Source organism: Lepidochelys kempii, chromosome 3 (assembly GCF_965140265.1).
Source record: "Lepidochelys kempii isolate rLepKem1 chromosome 3, rLepKem1.hap2, whole genome shotgun sequence".
Lineage (NCBI taxonomy): Eukaryota > Metazoa > Chordata > Testudines > Cheloniidae > Lepidochelys > Lepidochelys kempii.
Window position 1 is genome coordinate 152,523,885 of NC_133258.1, and position 15,502 is coordinate 152,539,386.

A 15,502-nucleotide genomic window follows, 5' to 3' on the forward strand; every position below is an offset into this window, starting at 1 on the left:
GTGGGAAAAGAAGTATCGGCAATAAATGCAGAGGCGTGGTGGGAAGGTGTAAGATTGCATTAGAAGAGCAACTCTTTTTTGGTAAATCCATTCAAAACCAAACAGTCCCAACTTTACAACAAATGAAGAGGATATAAAAACGAAAGATATTCCTGAGTTGTGTTTGCAAAATATGGAGTTGTGCATGGAAAAAGAGAATGGGCTTTGCAATATGGGTGGTTGCTAATGGGTCTAATTAGCTGTTGCCGTGCATTTTGGGCAGTCATTTATACTGGCGCAAAGTAGATGTAAAAGCACCATTAAATCAGAAGGGTAGTGTTCTGCCTACAGCCACTCCACATTCATGTTACACTGGTATACATGATGGCACGAAGTGCAGGGCAGTGGAGAACCAGGCTCATACCCAGTTTACGTGTTCTACATGTAACTGAGAAGCAGCCTTGACATTTTTATCCTTGTCTTCAGACAGCATCCTGACAGTTTAGAATAGTGGGGAAAAGGCAAATTAAATATAATAAGCTTGAGTCTCGTTTATATCTCAGGCAACTTATTGCCACTTTAGCTTACTCCCGCTCTAAGGCCCATTTACACTGCTAGAGTGTTTCTAAAGTGGCTTTCGACTAAAAGAGAATCAGGTCCAGGCATTCAAATCTTGCAGTCTTTGTTCAGGCAAAATCCCTATTGACTTTTGCCTGAATAAGGACTGAGTGGAAATTGAGTAAGAATTTCAGGATTTCACCCATAGTAACCTGAGATTTGAAATATAAAACTATGGAGCCAGAGACCTCAAAAACTGCTGGCTGAGGTTTGTTGCTGACAGTTATGTATTGATATACTGTCATATTGTATGACTCTGGATCAAAGCTAAGACCTTCAGAAGACTCAGATATAGATAGGAAGTCTTTGCCTGCTGCATCCCTCTCCCCTTTGTTCTGCAGCTTCAGCAAATTTACCATACTGTTACCATACTGGCAAACAACAGGAACAATTATATGTAAGGTATTTACTTTGTAGCTGATATTCAACAGAGACAGCTGATGGCAGCAAGGCACCTCATTACTTGGAGTAACAATCTTTATGTGACTCTCCTCCCCCCAAATCTCTAGCATTTGGTCACATACGACAAGGTTAAAATACAAAATGATTGAGAAATTCACACACAACTCTTTCCCTGGTGGCATTCCTTCACACGTGCTGTGCGGTCATGCCCCACTAGCGTTCCATTGATGACAATGGTATCTGCAGAGTATTCCTGGAACATTAAGTAAAAGTAGATGTGTTCAGCCAGACATACATGCAATAATCACCAGCATGGCATGTGGATAATGCCTGAGCCTGGCTGTTTATATAGGAGTTCAAAGAGGAGTGTTCTTCCTGGACATACGGGACCAGAATCTCAGGTGCAGTGTGGCTGCTTTGCACTACACTGCCAGTGTAACCTGTCTCTAAAGCCAGTGTAACCACGTCAGGGAGGGTCACTTCAATGTACAAGTGACCTTCCAGCAGTGGAGCAGACGCCCAGACATGTACACCACTCAATCATCTGTTGCCAGGGTAGCAGGGAAAACGGCATGGCCAGAAGAAAGGTGGTGTAGTTGTCATGCCCCTAAACCATGCCAATCTTCAGGCGTATTTTGGCCTTGCGTAGCCATTGCAGTCAGCACAAATTAGAGCCGCCCATATGCTGTTCTATCGCAATGCAGGGGCACCAGCCTGCCCAGAGAAGCAGCAGTATCAGAGCAGTGTAAAGGTGAGTATTAAGCTACTTTTGCATGTGTGTGCATGCGTGCACACACACAAGTCACAACTTGGGTCTCTGCAGTTTGGCCACAGCTGAGGATCTGGTTCATTGTTTTTAGAGCACTCTGTAGGCAAAGTACGTATCGCCCAGAGATGCCTGGAAAATTGAGCCACCCAGCAGGTGCCTTTGACTTTCTACCTAGACATACCTGGTACATTTAATATCAGAGCAGATGTGTTCTGCACAGACACAGGCAGGATACACAGGAGCACCTCAGGTACATTCAGTAGTGAGGCAGGAGCGCTGTACCTGCCATCTCTAGAAAGTTCAATGACAGTCAAATGTTCAATCTAGAGCCACTTTTGATTGCGCTTCCCCCCAATGGTTCTAGAGGCATTATACTTCCAGCCACCACAACTTGGGTAGGATGACTACACAGCAAATGTGAAAAATCAGGACTGGGAGTGGGGGATAATAGGAGCCTATATAAGAAAAAGACCCCAAAATCAGGACCTCTGGTCACCCTAAACTTGGGCAATGTTCCTCTTCAATGCATGTTCCACACCCCTGCCTGGGATAGCCATAATTTAGTCACTGGGGCAGAGATCATAGCATCTTCTGTGTTTTCCAGATTGCCAACCACTCTATGAACAATAGTAGTGAAAAAAAGCACAGCAAGAAATGGGAGATTTCATTGGTTCAGATTTTACCATTGGAGCCCTCTGCTAAGTAGCCCAGTTTGCACATGTACATTCATGTTGGCTAGTTACTCTTGCTGGCTAATACTGTGTCTGTCCGTCTGTGTCAGTGATTAACGTGCTTCTCTGAAGTATTCACACCCCTCACTCCCACACTTTCTGGCCTATGTGGAAGCAGGGACACAGTACAAATCTCATAAGCAAGCCTGGTCTCATGAGATTTCCTCCTCAGCTTGCAAAGACATTTTGATAAGTCTGATTTCTGAAATCAGTCAATGTTTGCATTGCATTGACTTCAGCTCCTCCAATGAAACCTTGCTGTCTGAACCAAACCGTAGTCCACTAGTCGCCTGAACATAGCCCTAGGGATTCTGCCCAGCTGTGGTTTTAAAGAGCCCTTTTGGGTCTGCACTAACTCCCTACCACTGAGTGCGGGGTTCGGTGATTAACAGTACTCGAAGTGCAGAGCAGCTGTGAAAGACTCCTCCACGTGATGGAGAAAAGTAAAGATTGAAGTGGCATCTCACAGCTACCCGTGTTGTGGATAATCAAAGGGTCATCAATATCCCAGAGTGAAAATGTGTCTACATTGATTTTAGGTATGGGGACTCTTAAGTGCTGCCATCAATCACAGCAGACTAGTAATAAGTTTGGGGGATGGAGGATTATTTCAAACAGAGTATCAAGAAATACTTTAAAGATTGGGTAACTTCATGAAAACAAGATCATCCTCTTCAGATGCAAGAGACCTGGTTCTGAGTTTAGTTGCTTAACCCCTACAGTGCTTGAATCTACTACTTATTTCCATGCTGAGCTCTTCTATTACAGTAATATTCATTTGAATGTCATGCAGGGCAGGACCTCTGAAGTACATTTATATAACCATACGTAATCCTTGGCTTTACATGTATTATGGAAAGATGATCACCTTTCCATAAGTAAGGTTCCAACCAGGTTCCATTATAAGCCTATTATTAGCCTTTACGCAGCTACAGCTGTGCTAGCAAAATTGATTGGACTTAAACAATACTAGATTTCCCCCAAAGGCCATGATTTTTTTCTGGAAAGTTTGAAGAAACTTAACCAAACTGCATTTGAGTTCCAGGTCATTAACAAATTGCCCTGCATTGACATTTTGATTAGTTTCTCATGTTTCTTTTTGCCCCTCTAGGTTAAATAGCTAACTGCTGCCCCTTCAAACATTCCACATCGTTAAATCTCCTTCAAAATTCTTGTCTGGTCCATATTTGAATAAAATAGGTTATAAATGAGTAACGCCGTTAATGCTTGTTATATGTAACTGTAATGATTACGGTCCCTTTAGATGAAATTCACCTGTGCGTGCACCTGACAAATACAAGACTTATATAAAGAAAAGGAGGACTTGTGGCACCTTAGAGACTAACCAATTTATTTGAGCTTAAGCTTTCATGAGCTATAGCTCACTTCATCGGATGCATACTGTGGAAAGTATAGATCTTTTTATACACACAAAGCATGAAAAAATGGGTGTTTACCACTACAAAAGGTTTTCTCTCCCCCCACCCCACTCTCCTGCTGGTAATAGCTTATCTAAAGTGATCACTCTCCTTACAATGTGTATGATAATCAAGGTGGGTACCCTGGATTTGTGCTGGAAATGGCCCACCTTGATTATCATACACATTGTAAGGAGAGTGATCACTTTAGATAAGCTATTACCAGCAGGAGAGTGGGGTGGGGGGAGAGAAAACCTTTTGTAGTGGTAAACACCCATTTTTTCATGCTTTGTGTGTATAAAAAGATCTATACTTTTCACAGTATGCATCCGATGAAGTGAGCTATAGCTCATGAAAGCTTAAGCTCAAATAAATTGGTTAGTCTCTAAGGTGCCACAAGTCCTCCTTTTCTTTTTGCGAATACAGACTAACACGTCTGTTACTCTAAGACTTATATACCATTTCATAGAATCATAGAATATCAGGGTTGGAAGGGACCTCAGGAGGTCATCTAGTCCAACCCCCTACTCAAAGCAGTTCCCAATCTCCAACTAAATCATCCCAGTCAGGGCTTTGTCAAGCCTGACCTTAAAAACCTCTAAGGAAGGAGATTCCACCACGTCCCTAGGTAACACATTCCAGTGCTTCACCACCCTCCTAGTGAAAAAGTTTTTCTTAATATCCAACCTAAACCTCTCCCACTGCAACTTGAGACCATTACTCCTTGTTCTGTCATCTGCTACCAGTGAGAACAGCCTGGATCCATCCTCTTTGGAACCCCCTTTCAGGTAGTGGAAAGCAGCTATCAAATCCCCCCTCATTCTTCTCTTCTGCAGACTAAATAATTCCAGTTCCCTCAGCCTCTTCTCATAAGTTATGTGCTCCAGCCCCCTAATTGTTGTTGCCCTTCGCTGGACTCTCCAATTTTTCCACATCCTTCTTGCAGCATGGGACCCCAAACTGGACACAGTACTCCAGATGAGGCCAAATAGAGGGGAATGATCACGTCCCTCGATCTGCTGGCAATGCTCCTACTTACACAACCCAAAATGCTGTTAGCCTTCTTGGCAACAAGGGCACACTGTTTAAACCGCATTTTGAGGGTTTAAGTGGGATTTAAATGGTGCATAGGCCTTGGGATGACCCTGCTGATCAGCTACTCTCTGGCGGTTTAGAGAGAATATAAACATCAATTTTGGCTATGTGTACACTCACGAGAGCGTGTAGATGCATGCTCAGTTAGCACAGGTACAAACAGCGATGGAGATGGTGAGATGTGGCTTAGGCAAGTTAAGTGCTGTTCATGCCTGAACCCCCACAGTGTTTATCCTACCCAGTCCGCGGCACGCCCAAGCAGCAGCTGGAGCTTTTCCCCACTGCCAGAACCTTTCACTACTACGTGTAACTACACGTGTAGTACCTGTTTGCTACATGCTACCGTAAGTGTAGCCATAACTCTGCTTCATAAGGAATAGTTGAGGGAGTCAGTGGAGTTCTTCAGTACCACATGCAGTGGTGTCTGGGGGAGTTGGGGGAAAGCTGGGCATCATTTAGTGCTCCTAAACTCTGCAGGACTGGGTGAGCTAGAAGGAGTTACAGATCTTGCAGAGCTCCTGAGATCCACTTCACAGAAGAGGCCTGGAGGACCCTGCAGAGCTCCTGAACTCTGCATTGGCCCCATTTCAGAAAAAGCCAACAATCATATAAGGAAATAAACTGGCAAAAAACTATTAATTTTAAGCTAAGTTTGCTACTATGCATTTCCTTTTCAGTTAAAGAAGTCGAAGCCTTTAAAAATCTGGAAATAAATACTCTGGGGAAGGCAAATATTTTCCACTACACTAACAGTTCAAACAGTCTCTTTCACATTGAATAATCCAAAACCAACCTTACCTCATTCCTGGCTAGACAATCCATCTTATAGGGGTCCACTGGCAATCTAATTATAACAAGCACAAGTTTGGAAATTATTGGCATTAACCCATTCCCTGCCAACTCTTGGATATGAGCCACACACCGCAAAACACCTCCTCTGACCAAGTCATTTCTATATTTCTTCCCTTGCCCTTTTCCCTCTGGATAGAAAGAGCAGAGAAATAACTCCATCATGTTGATGCAAGGATTCAGATAACGGATACTTAAGGTTATTACTAAAGTGTCTCACTAGAGATTAAACATGTCCCAGGAAATTAGGAGATTCTCCCACATAGGAGTCTGCTTGCTACCCATTTGGAAATGCTGTCTTTCCAAAATGAAATGAGTTTGCAAGTCTCAACTTTGGGATTGTAAAAGACTGGAATCACAGGAGGTTTTACAGGTGAAGACTGAGGCGCATTGGAAGAGCTTTATGGTAGCCAGAAATGGACTTTCAGAGGTGCTACAGGGGAAGATTGAAGTGCATTGGTAGAACTTTGAGGGGAAGAGGAAATTCCCCGCATGGCTCCCGTATGGATTATGCCTGCCTCTTATTTCGCATGAGCACTAAAATGAATGGATCATAACAAAACAAAACGGCATCTCAGCTCCCCTTTTTGAGTTCAGCCCTGACTTGCCCCCAGCACACTTCCCCGCTGAGTACATACCAGGCAATCTTGTAGCCACAGCATAGCGCCGACTGCTTTTGTGATATCTGAGCTAGGCCCCCGGCTTCATTTAAACAAATTAGGAAATAAAAGACTTTGAAAAGCCAGCAGCAACGGTTAAGTCCCAGGGCTGCTGTGGACCTCCCTTTCATTCCTGGCTTGCAGGAACAAGTGTGGAGAGGCACATGGCCTTTTGGATGGAGCACTGAACTGGGACTCAGAAGAGCTGTGTTCTAGATCCTATTCTGTCACTGGCCTACTGGGTGACCTTGGTCAAGTCTCTTCAGCTGTCTGTGCCTCAGTTTTCCCTTCTGTAAAATGGGGATAATGATGCTGACGTTCATAAAGCACTTTGAGATCTACAGATAAAAACCACTATATAGAAGAGCTATGTATTATTATTATGACATCATATACAAATGTCCCCATCCCTTGTTTTCAAGCATTAGAGAGTACCTGTGGGGAACTTAGGGGTTAACATTCCAGCTGATGTGTGTGTGGAGTAGATGGATTAGGCAGAAGATAGACCAGACTCGTTGAGTAGGTTATTTAATTCCAACTTTCCGTCTTGCTAGGGATAAGATACCAACTATTCTTACCCTGAAATTGGCTGCAGTAATCAGAGAACTTGAGCTCCAACATCCAGCCCTGAGTATAACTGAATGTTAAGAGGGAGAAGCATTTAATGACTAATCAGATCTTTGTCAAACGTAGGTGCAACATTTCCCAGGGCAAATGCTGAGGGAATGCAAGTTGGTTTGTCTCAGGGCAAAAGGCTAATGAATGCAAGAAGGCTAAAAGTTTGGCCAAACACATATTTGTCTCAGAGCATAACCAGTTCTTGCTGTAAAGACACCTCTTTTTGAATAGCCCATCTCTTGAGTCCTAGTTTAGTGCCCTGTTGATATGTGACTAAGAGCCTATGTGACTCTTGTGTGTATTAGCGATAGAGGTACACTCCCTGAATTTCAGTAAGATTCCCCTTAAGATCTTATATCCTACCATGGAAATTGGAGAGGAAATGACACATTAGATCATTTAGTGTAATAGCAATAATAGCACCACCCGTTCCCCTTCCTCATCTTCATTGTTCTTACACACAGCCCTCCCCCCCCATTCTTTTCCCCCACTTTTCCTCCCCTTTCTTCTTCCCCTTCCAAAGCGTGTGGAGGAGGCGGGTGAGAAAGAGAAAGGGAAGTTGGAGGAGAGAGATAACAGAGAGAAGGAGTGGGGCAGCCCAAAATAAAAAGTATAATTTGGTCTGTTTTTGAGAAATGGAACAAAAACATAGTTGAACTGAAATAACCATTTTCATTTTCCTGAAGAAAAGAAAGAAAAAAGAAAGAAAGAAGTTAAATAACAGTTTCCCATGAAAAAAATCAGTTTCGGCAAAGCCCTATTTTTGGTAAGGAAAAAATCAGCAAACTCTACTTGGGAGTATTGAAGAGGGTATAAGCAGGGTGGGGTGCATCATTGCAGATGGAGTTGCCAGGATGAATTTGGGCAGGATTAAAGTCAGACTGATCTAAAAGGGGACCAGTTCAAGAAGAAAATATGAGCGGAATAAAGGATGTGGTGGGGGGGGGGGTGGAAAAAGACTGGATTAATAGAAATTAGGCTGAGGTAGTGGGAGGGTAGAGAATGAAATTCACCTTTGCACAGAGGGCCAGCACAAGGTCTTTAAGTCCTTTAGAACTTCAGTGGTGCACAGACCTTGCATTGGCAGGCAGAGGTAGGAAATTGAGGACAGGTAGAGTGAGAAGAACCTGAAGGAGGAGTGGGTGAGGTGAGTGAAGATGAAAGAGGGTGAAGCAAAGAAGGTGATTCAAGTGGAAAACATGGTAGAGTCAAAGCAGTGGGAAGCTGCAGAAAGACCTACAGACATAAGTATAGCAATCAGTGGGGTAAAAGCATGCATGTGAATGGCAACACTCAAAATGATGGAAACATCAACAGACAGCTGAATTATGATCAAGGCCACAGAACCTGATCAATACACAGGTGAACACCAATCAGTGCAGGTGAAGCAGCTCTGTGTACAAATATGAGACAAGTAGCAAGGCAGAGGGCTGAAACAGTGCAGTGGAAAGGGCCTAGCTGATGGCATGCTAGATGAGCCCCACGGTACATGTCACCTCATTACTATTTCCTAATTTGATTATGCTCTCTTTTGCTCACTTGGTAAAAGGCGGGGGGTGGGGGGAGAGAGGAAATAGTCAAAGGCAAGTTATAAGCCTGGTGTGAAATAATGAACCAGAAAGATACACCCCCCTGAGCTACAGGGAAGAAGAAAAGCATATCTGATACTGTATTTTAGGGAACATTAATTAACGGTTAGCTCTATTAGGCTGTTGGATAGTGTTCTAATGGAAGGAGTAAAAGACATTTAAAAGGGGATAGACAAAGCACTTGGAGAACATAACCTAGGCCTCTAGGGAACAATCCTGCACGGGCTGGGGAACAGGGTCTGATGAGTTCCTTCCATCTCTGGGTTCCTTTGTTCTATGATACATTTTTTCCATTAGAATTTTCTTCGGACTATTGCCTAGAGCAAGGATCCACAAGCCAGCTGTGTTGAAGAGCCACTTCTGACTGAATGGAGAGCCACAAAACTCACTATATAACAGCTTGAATAAACATAAGTCTGGGGAATGGTGTTCAGCTCCTTGATGTGACCCTTCCCCAAGTTTGGGTTCTGGTTCAGGCCCATTACAGAGATGGGCCCAAGCTTCTACCACACAACCTAGTCATTCCAAGCTTCTCTGAACTTCCTGGTTTTGAATGAAAATCGAGCTTCTTGTACTTTCCCCTGACACACCTGGCGCTGGCCACTGTTGGAGATGAGATGCTAGGTTAGCTGCAGCCCTGATCTTACCCAGTATAGCAATTCCAGTGTTCCTACGTGGAAGTATGAGCATACCAGGGTCTGCCCTGTCCAACTGGAAGCAGAATTACCAGAAGTCTCACAGAACAGACTGACCTCAGGATCTCCTCCAGCCTCACTTAGCAAACCAAATTGACTTGGAGATGTCTGAATAAATAGCTGACTATTTGTATGCTGTGTGAATTAACCTGTAATTCTGACCTTTTTGAGGTTCTCCTGTAATGCTCCCACGAAAAAATAAGCTTTCTGGAACAGGAAATGTAGCAAACTCATCCCTGCCTAGGAACTTCATGGCTGTTACTACACCACAAACCTTATACACACTGAACTTCAAAGCAGCATGGGGAAAAAACTTGGGTCCTCCCATTTCAATAGCACCAACTCATGCCACTTGAACTAAAGGAGAATCTCCACTATCTGTGAGCAGCATAGGTGCTGTGACACAGAATTGAGCAGTTCTGATTCCATCCAGTAGAGGACAGCAGAGTAGATACACACCAAGCAGTTCATCTAAGAATGCTCCACTCAGGCAGGGAGGTTAGTTGAGTGGCTAGTAATGACCCAAGGTGTTTACATTAAAGATACTGGCAAAGCATTTAGATTTTGTTGTCAGACGCGGGTAAGCTACAGGTACGAGAATGACTTCTGCATGGTCTGGAAGATAAATTAGCCTGCAGAGTCCTAAAAGGAGGCCAGTAGCTGCTCCTTTTCCTGTAGCCACAGGGTGAGGATAAAACTGACCAGGTTTTTATTCATTGCTATTGAACTCAACAAATAGTTTTAATTGATCTACTAAGGAAGATTCAAGGCTAGACAAATATTAAGGCTGTGCATGTTTTACTTCTTACACAGCTGTATATACTGTCATATACACACAATATGGGACTTGTGCTGAAGCCCTCAATTACCCTGTGAAGTCTATGAGCCATAGTCCATGGGCTAATCATGCATCCTGTGACATTAGGGAACTTTTGCTGAGGCCAGCTGAATTCATTTTGGAAAGGATTTCTCTTGCACACTCAGACTAGCCGTCTCCCTTAACTCATGAGTGAAATGGTTATTTATCAAAAGGGCAAGAGCAGACCACTAGGAGGAAGGGACCTGTAGGTATATAACCTAGCATTCAAATCAGCCACTGTGCCCGATGTGCCTAATGTAACAACATTTAAAAAAAAAAAAAGTCTCAAGAGGCAAACCAGGCAATTACAGGCCAGTAAGCCTAACTTCACTACTAGGCAAATTGGTTGAAATTATCATAAAGTACAAAATTATCAGGCACATAGATGAACATGATATTTTGGGGAAGAGTCAACATGGCTTTAGTAAAGGGAAATCATCGCTGACAAATCTATTAGAATTCTTTGGGGATGTCAACAAGCATGTGGACAAGGGTGATCCAGCTGATATAAAATGTACTTGGACTTTCAGAAATTCTTTGACAAGGCTCACCAAAGGGTTGTAAGAAAAATAAGCAGTTATGGGATAAGAGAGAAGGTCCTCTCGTGGATCAGTAAACTGTTAAAAGATAGGAAAAAAAAGGTAGTAATAAATGGTCAGTTTTCACAATGGAAAGAGGTAAATAGCAGGGTCCCCCAAGGATCTGTATGGGGACCTGTGCTGTTCAACATATTCATCAATGATCTGGAAAAGTAGGTAAACAGTGAGGTGACAAAGTTTGCAGATGATACAAAATTACTCAATATAGGTAAGTCCAAAGTTGACTGTGTAGCATTACAAAGGGATCTAACAAAACTGGGTGACTGGGCAACAAAATGGCAGATGAAATTCAGTGTTGATAAATGCAACGTAATGCACATTGGAAAAAATAATCCCAACTATACATATAAAATGATGGGGTCTACACTAGCTGTTACTGCACAAGGAAGAGATTTTGGAGTAATCCTGGATAGTTCTCTGAAAACATCTGCTCAGTGGGCAGTGGCAGTCAAGAAAGCTAAAAGAATGTTAGGAACCATTAGGATACTTGAATACCATGTGCAGTTTTAGTCACCCCATCTCAAAAAATATATTAGAATTGTAAAATGTACAGAGAGGGCAACAAAAATGATTCACAAAATGGAACATATGAAGAGAGATTTAAAAAACTGGGACTTTTCATCTTAGAAAAGAGATGACTAAGGGGGGATAAGATAGAGGTCTATTATCATGAATGATGCAGAAAAAGTGAATAGGCAAGACATTATTTACCCCTTCACACAATACAAGAACCAGGTGTCACCCAATTAAATTAACAGGCAGCAGGTTTAAAACAAAGATAAGGAAGTACTTCTTCACACAACTCACAGCCAACCTGTGAAACTTGTTACCAGGGGATGCTGTGAAAGCAAAAGTATAACTGGGTTAAAAAAATTAGATATGTTCATGGAGGACTGGTCCATCAATGGCAACCTGTGAAGATGGTCAGAGACACAACCCCATTCCCCATGTGTCCCTATCCTCTGACTGACAGAAGCTGGGACTGGACAACAGGAGATGGATCACTTGATAATTGCCCTGTTCTATTAATTCCCTTTGAAGCATCTAGTACTGGCCACTGTCGAAAGACAGAATACTGGGCTAGATCTGGGTTGGTCTGACCCAGGAGGGCTGTTCTTACATAGACATATCGAATTTGGGTATTCTCTGAGTAAGTGCCTAAATACAGTTTCATCCTTTTACTCTGAGGTCTAATAGTTAAATAAAGCATTTCATTGAAATCTGAGACTCTGTTCTTCTTTGAGAATATATTTTAAAGCACAGACTAGTTAGAAAACATAGTATGGGGGCAGGTAATATATATTATTGAAGGGAATATTGAAGCCCTGTTAGGTCAGAAAAGCAGCTTTGATTTACACATACTGTAGGGGGGAGATAAGGTGAATTAAACACCTAAGGCCAGTTCAATAGTCTTGTCCAGGAATATGTTCCTTTATTCAAAAGTCTCAGACAGATTAACAGCTATTCTCACAAGGTTACAGTAAATTGACAAAGTCACACCAGTAGCCCGAAGACACTGACATATTCCTTACACCATGGCACTGGGACACAGACATGGAGTGATTTGCCCAAGGTCACCCAGCAGGCCAATGGGAGAGCCAGGAATATAGCCCTCCTGAACTTTGGTGCTTTACACACTGGGCCACAATACTGAACGCATTGCAGGAAAAAACAACATAGCCAATGCTGGTCAAGTCCTCTACTTCCAGATACTGACTATATATATCTATATCTAAGTACTTACATGGTCTTTCTCTGACCCAACAGCAGAAGACAATGTGCAAAAGATCGTTTTGGTGTGTATAGCAGATTTCTCAGCATTATCTGTGGAAGAGCTAAGAACTGCCTCTCGGCAAGATGACCTCTTAAGTGAGCTTTGTCAAATTGTATGGATGGGAAAATGGCCAAATCAACACTCGAGAAACTCATTCTATTTCAGAGTTTCAAATCAACTGGCTAGCTTGGATGACATCATACTAAGAGTAGACTGAATCATGGTTCCAATCTCTAAGATTGAAGAGTACTGCTTCATGAGATTCACCCTGGTGTTGTTCAAACTAAACACATTTTGCATAGTTAGTTTTGAGGCCTAATATGGACACAGATGTTGAACAGCTGATCAGAAATGATAAAGAACCACCCTGTACATGATGACCAGTCACTGCAAACTTTAGCTATACCTTTCGGTCTGTGGATAAAATTAGATCCAGCTCTGGTTGGTCTATTGAGTGACAACTAGTCTCGATACCCTGAGGCATTCACAGTCACAGCTATTTCCTCATCCACCATTAGAAGGAAAGTTGAGCAAGTCATTTTGCACATTATGGATATCCTTTTGAAGTCCTTACAGATAATGGAGAGCAGTTTGTGAGTAATTTCATTGAAAGATTCTTTACAGACTGTGGAAGCAAACACATAAGAGCTTCTCTGCACTCTCCAAAGAGTAATGTAAAGAGAGGGTGTTTTCATCTTTACTTGAAACAAGCTTTCAAAGCCACTAATAGTGAGGGAAAGGGCTGGAAAATAGTTGCCAAAGATACTAATGTGGGTGAGATAATGTGTTTTATTGGACCAACTTTTGTTGGTGACAGAGACAAGCTTTCGAACGATGCAGAGTTCTTCAACCTGAAGAAGAGCTCTGTGTAGCTCAAAGCTGGTCTCTCTCACCAACAGAAGATGGTCCAATAAAAGATATTACCTCACCCACCTTGTCTCTCTAATATCCTGGGACCGATAACAACACTGCCTATAAATAGGGTTGCCAACTTTCTATTTGCAGAAAAACAAACACCCTTGCCCCAACCTGTGCCTTCTCTGAGGCCCCACCCCTGGTCACTCCATTCCCCCTCCCTCCCACCCTCACTCCCTCGCTCATTTTCACCGGGCTGGGCCAGGAGATTGGGGTGCGAGAGGAGGTGAGGGCTGTGGCTGGGGGTGGGGCTCTGGAGTGGAGCTGTAAATGAGAGGTTTGGAGTGCAGGAGGGGGCTCCAGGCTGGGGGTTGGTGCCAAGGGGTTTGGAGTGTGGGAGGGAGCTCCAGGCTGGGGCAGGGGGTTGGGGTGTGGGAGGGGTGAGGACTCCACCAGGGGGTCCAGGCTCTGGGGTGGGGCTGGGGATGAGGGGTTTGGGGTGCACGAGGAGGCTCCAGGCTGGGGCAGGGGTTGGGGCGTGGGAGGGAGTGTGGGGTGTGGGGTCTGGGTGGCACTTACTTCAGGTAGCTCCCAGGAAGCTGCCGGCATCTCCCTCTGTCTCCTAGGCAGAGGCACGGCCAGGCAGCTCTGTGCTCTGCCCCTGCCTGCAGACGCTGCCCCACAGCTCCCATTGGCTAAGGTTCCCAGGGAATGGGAGCTGCGGAGCCAGCGCTGGGTGGTGGAGCAATGCGCAGAGCCCCCATGGCCACCCCTAAGCCTAGGAGCCAGAGGGAGATGCCGGCAGCTTTCTGGGAGCCGTGCGGAGCCAGACAGGCACCCTGCCTGCCCCACTATGGGTGGCCAACTGGACTTTTAACAGCCAACCAGAGCCACCAAGGTCCCTTTTCGACCAAGCGTTTCCATACATACAAAGATACTAAGGGCGTACTGCTCAACTATTCATAGAACTTCAGGTGAAATGCCTACAAAACTATTTCTCTTACAGGAAATCTGCTTCCCTAGCTCCAGATTGCATAACTGAAAACAAGGTGCAACAACACCATAAAGAGTATAAACAGCAAATGGAACAAAATGCAGATCAAGTACACGATGATACAAAGACCAGATTTTTCCAAGTTGGAGGATCTTGGCTATGTTGCCAGCCCGACAACCAGGGTTGGGAAAGCTGGACTCATTCTATAAAAATGAGCAATATGCTAACCTCAGAAATTGCTTTGGACTTTAAGCTAGACTCTCAATTCTAAGGAGGAGAAAAGAATACCCAATCAGGCTGAAATTCAGTCTAGCTCTAGTTTGGAAGCTAGTTTGGAATTTCGAATAAAGAAGAAGAGCCTCATATTCAGACTAATACTAAAAGTGGGAGAGTTGTGAAAGCTTGTTAGATTTGATTATTTTATTTTTTTAACATAAAATGTAAGTGAAGAATGGAGAAGAGTGTCATCTTGTTGGCGTTGCATGAATCTGTCAGGGAATGTAGAGGCAGGAGGAAGAAAGCTAAAGAGGCACAGAGTTCAGGGCACTGAATAAGATACTGAATATGGTTGCTGGTTATATCCATTTACTTGCTGGTGTAATAGCTAAACAAAAGCATTTAACTGAAACCCAAGACTCCCTGCTTCTTCGTGAACACATCAAGCAGTGCACTTTAAGGTTCTGATGGTTTAGTTCATGGTCTAGCTCTATGATCCAGCTTGCCGTTGGGTCTTTCATCAGTGAGGGCATGTGATCCATATTAGACCTTGGATTCATCAGGTCCAATAGCCAATAACAATCTTTTAGGTGAAAGTGAAGAACATCCCTCCCTGCACATTGATGGGGCCTGAGGTGAAACCTGTCTCCTGCAGCTGATGAAGCAAGAGTTTCTACTACCTTTGCCGGGGGCGACAGTGAGTTGGGAGGAGTGAAGCTCCATACCCCCAAACCAGCCTCCACACCAACTGGTGTTGGATGGGAGCAGAGGGTTGCCGATGAT

At 43.7% G+C, this 15,502-nt stretch overlaps 1 protein-coding gene across 3 annotated transcripts in view; it reads right to left on the minus strand.

Moving 5' to 3' along the window:
• Window positions 1-15,502, minus strand: part of LRFN2 (leucine rich repeat and fibronectin type III domain containing 2) — a 292,277-nt gene that overhangs the window by 64,635 nt on the left and 212,140 nt on the right. The gene's annotated exons all lie outside the window — the stretch shown is intronic.